Raw genomic sequence first — 6,000 nt, 5'->3', positions numbered from 1 at the left:
TCCAATATTCTTTAAATTGGCAACATGGCTAACTATTCTCCCAGAATTCTTTGTGTCTTAGAGTGACCATGTGACATATTTCAGTCCAATGAGCCCTAAACAGAAGTCTACTGGAAGTCTCCAGGAAACCCTAAAGGTTTTCATTTCAGTTCAGTTCAGTCACTCAGTTATGTCTGACTCTTTGCAGCCCCATGGACTGCAGTATGCCAGGCTTCCCTGTCCTTCACCAGTTCCTGGAGTTTACTCAAACTCATGTCCATTGAGTTGGTGATGCCATCCAGCCATCTCATCCTCTGTTGTCTCCTTCTTCTGGCTTCAATTTTGCCCAGCATCAGGGTCTTTTCCAGTGGGTTAGTTCTTCACATCAGGTGGCCAAAGTATTGGAACTTCAGCTTTAGCATCAGTCATTCCAATGAGCATTCAGGACTGATTTCCTTTAGGATTGACTGGTTTGATCTCCTTGCAGTCCAGGGGACTCTCAAGAGTCTTCTCCAACACCACAGTTCAAAAGCATCAATTCTTCAGTGCTCAGCTTTCTTTACGGTCCAACTTTCACAACCATACATGGCTACTGGAAAAACCATATTTTGACTAGATGGGCCTTTGTTGGTAAAGTAATGTCTCTGCTTTTTAATATGCTGTCTATATAACTTTTCTTCCAAGGAGCAAGCATGTTTTAATTTCATGGCCGCAGTCACCATCTGCAGTGATTTTGGAGCCCCCCAAAATAAAACCTGACACTGTTTCCACTGTTTCCCCATCTATTTCCCATGAAGTGATGGGACCGGATGCCATGATCTTAGTTTTTGGAATGTTGAGTTTTAAGCCAACTTTTTCACTCTCCTCTTTCACTTTCATCAAGAGGCTCTTTAGTTCCTCTTCACTTTCTGCCATGAGGGTTGTGTCATCTGCATATCTGAGGTTATTGATATTTCTCCTGATAATCTTGTTTCTAGCTTGTGCTTCATCCAGCCCAACATTTCACATGATGTACTCTGCATAGAAGTTAAATTAACAGGGTGACAATATACAGCCTTGGCATACTCCTTTCCCAATTTGGAACCAGTCCTTTGTTCCATGCCTGGTTCTAACTGTTGCTTCTTGACCTGCATAGAGATTTCTCAGGATGGGCTTTCCTCATAGCTCAGTTGGTAAAGAATCTGCCTGCAATGCAGGAGAGCCCAGTTTGATTCCTGGGTTGGGAAGATCCGCTGGAGAAGGGAAAGGCTCCCCACTCCAGTATTCTTGGGCTTCCCTTGTGGCTCAGCCGGTAAAGAATCCGCCTGCAATGCAGGAGACCTGGATTTGATCCCTGGGTTGGGAACATCCCCTGGAGAAGGGAAAGGCTACCCACTCCAGTATTCCAGCCTGGAGAGTTCCATGGAATTGCAAAGAGTCAGACACAACTGAGTGACTTTCACTTCACTTCAGGTAAGGTGATTCTTGATTTTTAGGAAGCAGAAATGGCTGCCACTTTCTTTCCATCTTCTTATTGCCCTGAGCAAAAATGTGATGTCTGGGGCTGAAGCAACCTTCTTCAGATCATGAGACTAAAAGCAAGAAACTCACAAAGACCTTAGCTCTGAGATCTCTGAGCCACTGAGCCAACCCTGGCAGCCCACTGCCCCCCAGAAATCCATTTTTATGAGAAAAATGAAACCTTATGTGCTTAAGCTGTTAAGTTAGTCAGATATTGCATGTTAAGTGAGGTGCAATGTGAAAGACTTCATGCTAAGTTCCACTGCCCAGAGACTCTGCAGCAGTCTCAGGGGCTAAGGTGGAGAACCCAGCAAAGGCTAAGCCACCAGAGAAACCCTTCTTTTATTGGTACCTGATTTCCCCAGGGTAATTTACCTTTTATCTTACCTACTGAGGCTATAATTAAGAATTCACTTGAGAAAAATAAATTATTCTGTTTAAGACTCTATGCTTAAAACAACTGGATTAGATACATTCAGATCAGAAAATTCGTTGGCTTTATTACAGAAAGAAACCCAAAGGAATGAAATCATTACTAATGGGATATTAGCAATACAGTGTCCATAAGGGGATGGTATTTTGATAAAGAAAAACCAGCCTGGATCCTCTCTGATTCCTTCTCTCTCTCTCTTCCTGTTCTGAGTACCAAACTGATGTCACGTATTTTTTCCAATTAGGCTGGTTGGTTGTTCTACCAAGAGGTGCAAAGACAGCACACATAATCCTGTATCTTCGTGGAATTCAGGGATCTAAGTCTGTGTAGGACCTTAGGAATGTTTTAGAAACTAATAATAGGTACTTCATAAGAGCAGAAGCTGCAGAGCAGTGGGGAGGCATCACTGCTTTTGTATCTCTCTTCTCCAGTGACCCTGGTCCTGGGGGAAGGCTGGACTGTTGCAAAGTCTTGAGACGTACATTCAAATGAGTTTCCTTCTGTACCAAAGTGAAAGTCACTCAGTCATGTCCGACTCTTTGTGACCCATGGCCTATACATTCCATGGAATTCTCTAGGCTAGAATACTGGAGTGAGTAGCCTTTCCCTTCTCCGGGGAATCTTCCCAACCCAGGAATCAAACCCAGGTCTCCTGCATTTTTGTCGGATTCTTTATCAGCTGAGCCACAAGGGAAGCCTAAGAGTAATGGAGTGGGTAGCCTATCCCTTCTCCAGTGGCTCTTCCCCCAGGGTCTCCTGCATTGCAGGTGGATTCTTTACCAACTGAGCTGTCAGGGAAACCCAAAGGGCTGATGCATGTTTTATGTAATGTTGGTGTTCTGAAATGGTCTGCATACCCTGAACTTTGGTGTTTGGACTTGCATTTAAAATTCATCATGGTCTTTCATGAGTTAAAACCAAGAATTGTTTAAAAATGAGAAGAATGCCTGCCCACCTTCCCTCCCCTCTCACAAGCACACCGTCCCCAACACTGAGACCTCACCCCTCCTGCAAAGGCCAATATTATTTTACTCACCACCCTGCTGCTCTCCTCGGACCTTCCATACTGTACTGTGTGGGCTTTAGGATGAGAGAGGCTTGGGTTTCATCTCAGGTCAACCATTTACTGCCTCTGCGACCTTGGGCTAATTGCTTAACTATTCTGTGTTCCAGTCTCCTCCTGCTTAAACGGGACATGAGTGCAGTACCTACCTGGTAGGATTGTTATGAGGCTTAAATAATTTAAAATATGCAAAGCACCCAGAACAGTTCCTGGAACTTGTTAAGTGTTAAATGAGTATTAGCTATTATTGTTGTTGTTACTTACCTGTCCCCAAGCTTCATCGCCCCATTGGTAAATGGGAATAACAATGCCCCATACAATCAGCTCTTAGCAAGTGGATGGACAGTCTGCTGACACAGTAACCTTTGTTGGAGGCTCACGGTTTTCTCCACTGTTTCCTCTTGGGTTCTGTCTGCTCCAAGCTTCTCAGCATCTTAGATCTTGCTGCCTGAGCGAAATTTTCTCCGGCTTCAGGAGTCCACCCTGTCTTCTCCTATACAAATATCCACAGTTATTCATATCTGTACCCTGCAATTTAGTACCGAATCATAGGTTGTCTTTTTTTACTTCAATTTCCTATGAAGACTTTAAACTTACTACATGCAAGGTTTCATTCCTCCATATTTCGCTTTTTTTCCTTTTGTTTTTTGGATGCTCTGTGCAGCACTCGAGATCTTTGTTCCCCTGCAAGGGATTGAACCCATGTCCCATGCACTGGGAGCGTGAAGTCTTAACCACTGGAGCACCAGGGAATTTCCTACCATACACTTTAGTATCTTATCCAGAGGCGAAGACATGGGACCTGCTTAATAAAAGTTTGTGATTTCTCTACTTATCCTTATGCTCCTATTTTTATATGTATGCATGGAGTTCCTTTCAAAGCAGGTTACATCTGTAGGACAGCAAAGTACCAGAAAACGCATTCACTTGCTCTCACCTGAACTAGAATTGGGCATAAACCCAGTAGCAGAGGAAACTTGGAAAGAGTTCCCTCTCTCTGTGATGTTGGAGGGACACAGGCTTCATACTCCCTGAAACAGCGGGACAAACACGAGAGAGGCAACATCTTCTTGATCTTATTTCATCAATTGGAATTGCCCCTTCCCCTAGGCTTTACCTTGGCCAAATTCAAGAAACAGATGTTTGCATAAAAAAGAATCTCCCTGGAGTCAGTGTGACTGTTTATCCAATTTTCACCCTGCCATCCAGACTTAGGTCATTTCCAACAGAGCCCAAACAACAAGTTGGACTGTACGAACTTCAGCCTGTGGAAGAGGTCAAGGAGAGGTGAGAGGGCCTCACATAAGGGGTGCTGGAGAGGAGATCTCCCCTTCGTGAGAAATGGGACAAGAGAAATTCATTTCCCATGAACAGAGAAACTTTTCTCAGCACTGGATCCATAAACCTTTTTTTAAATTGAAGTATAGTTGATCTACAATGTTGTGTTAGTTTTAGTGTACAGCAAAGTGATTCAGTCATATATATATATCAAGAATCTGATATATCAGATACATATATATATCAGATTCTTTCCCCTTATAAGCTATCATAAAATATTGAATATAATTCCATAATCCTTCATTTATACTATTTTCTATGTGAACACACTGGTCCCCCAGCACAATGTTTAAAATTTTCTAAACCTTCTAAGTCCACAGAGCTGTTCTATATTGATGAACTAAGGATACGCCTCTCATCTCTTTTCTTTTTCTTTCCCTGTTGAGTCTGCATATGTTGATCATCTCATGAGCTTTGAGTAATTGCTTCAATGCTGATGACGGCTCTGTCTCAGAGAACTCTACATCTGTTAAATCTTGTCTAGTTCAACTTCTTTCCTCCAACATTATCTTAGGGAAGTTTTATGTGAAATATGAAGAGAGCAGGAGAGATGCTGCTTCATGAGGTTTACATCTCAGAGGTGAGAACTGAAAGCCCGCCTCTGATGGCAACATCTGCTCTGAACACGGGCATCGAGGGACCTGCCATCAGACTGTTTTGTCTTAAGGATGATCACCGTGTATGTTCACAAATAAAAACATGAAGCGTTCTGACAGCCAAGCAAACCATGAAGAATTAAACTTCCCAAACAGGAAAACACACCTCAACATCTTGCTGCTCTTCATTTGAAGAAACTACTTCATTCAGAATCTCTTCACTTCCTCCTGCTTGACTGCCCTCCCAACCCCCTCAGGTTCATCCCTTACGGACGTGTTTCTGCACACGGGCAAGTTTCCATTAGGAGTGCGACTGGTCCGATGTTGAAAAAATCAGTTTCCTAATGATAAAATCAGACTTCTCTAGTAAAGATGTTTGAGGCAGTGCATCAGAAGCAGTGAAAGGAGGTTTATAAAATAACCAGCACCACCCAAGACAAAAGTTTTCAGTGACTCACCATTGCCTTCCTATCAAGTCCCTTGAAATTTCAGTCTCTCTGCTCTCTGGCCTCATTCTCTGGTCTCTGGTCTCTGGTCTATCCATCTTAGTACAATCCCTGCTATATTTCAGGAAGCTCCAGACAACCGAAACCAGCTATCTTCCTTGACCATGTCCATTCTCATGTTCTTCCCCAACTGCTTTTCTTATGCCAGCATTTAAATGCAAATCCTCTCTCCATCCTGTCACTACATGACAAAGGTCTGTGTAGTCAAAGCTATGGTTTTTCCAGTAGTCATGTATGGATGGGACTCGATGGACATGAGTTTGAGCACTCTCCAGGAGTTGGTGATAGAAAAGTCTTGTGTGCTGCAGTCCATGGGGTCGCAAAGAGTCGCACGTGACTGAGTGACTGAACTGAACTGAACTCAGTGCCTAATGGAAGGGCAGGAGCTTCTCCTGATCGTTCAGCTGGATGTGACCGCCCCATCCCTTACAGTGTTGTAGACTCTTGCTTTGAGCATCACATTCAGACTCATGGTGTAGACCTCTGTACACTTGCTCAATCCCCCCTACAACACTGTAGTCTCAGAAGAATACTTGATAAAGAAATGCCTTGAGTACAAAACAGAGAGCCTTGTTGCTATGGACT

The sequence above is a fragment of the Budorcas taxicolor genome, chromosome 16 (assembly GCF_023091745.1).
Source record: "Budorcas taxicolor isolate Tak-1 chromosome 16, Takin1.1, whole genome shotgun sequence".
Lineage (NCBI taxonomy): Eukaryota > Metazoa > Chordata > Mammalia > Artiodactyla > Bovidae > Budorcas > Budorcas taxicolor.
Note: the sequence above shows the minus strand (reverse complement) of the source record.